Source organism: Nannochloropsis gaditana (assembly GCF_000240725.1).
Source record: "Nannochloropsis gaditana CCMP526 unplaced genomic scaffold scaffold001, whole genome shotgun sequence".
Taxonomy (NCBI): Eukaryota; class Eustigmatophyceae; order Eustigmatales; family Monodopsidaceae; genus Microchloropsis; species Microchloropsis gaditana.
In genome coordinates this window covers 7,430-7,681 of record NW_005803952.1, presented here as the reverse complement: position 1 = coordinate 7,681, position 252 = coordinate 7,430, and positions in this window count along the sequence as shown.

Sequence of the window (252 nt, the reverse complement as noted above, 5' to 3'; positions counted from 1 at the left end):
GGAGGGGGGACTGGGCGGGGCTAGGGGGCGTGTCGGTGCGGGGCCCGACCCGTTGCCCTTGTGTCTGAGGGCGGGGGAGGAGGACGAGGTGGAGGCAGCGCTTGAGAGCGAGACGGCGGCGGAGTCGCCGGCGGGTCCCATCGGCAGGGTGGGGTCAAGCCCCTCTTGAGTCGCCTTGCGCGAGGGCACATGAACCGTTGTCCTGCTCGCTTCCGAGGAGGGGAAGGCCCCAGGGGAGGCGCTCTGCGGCAA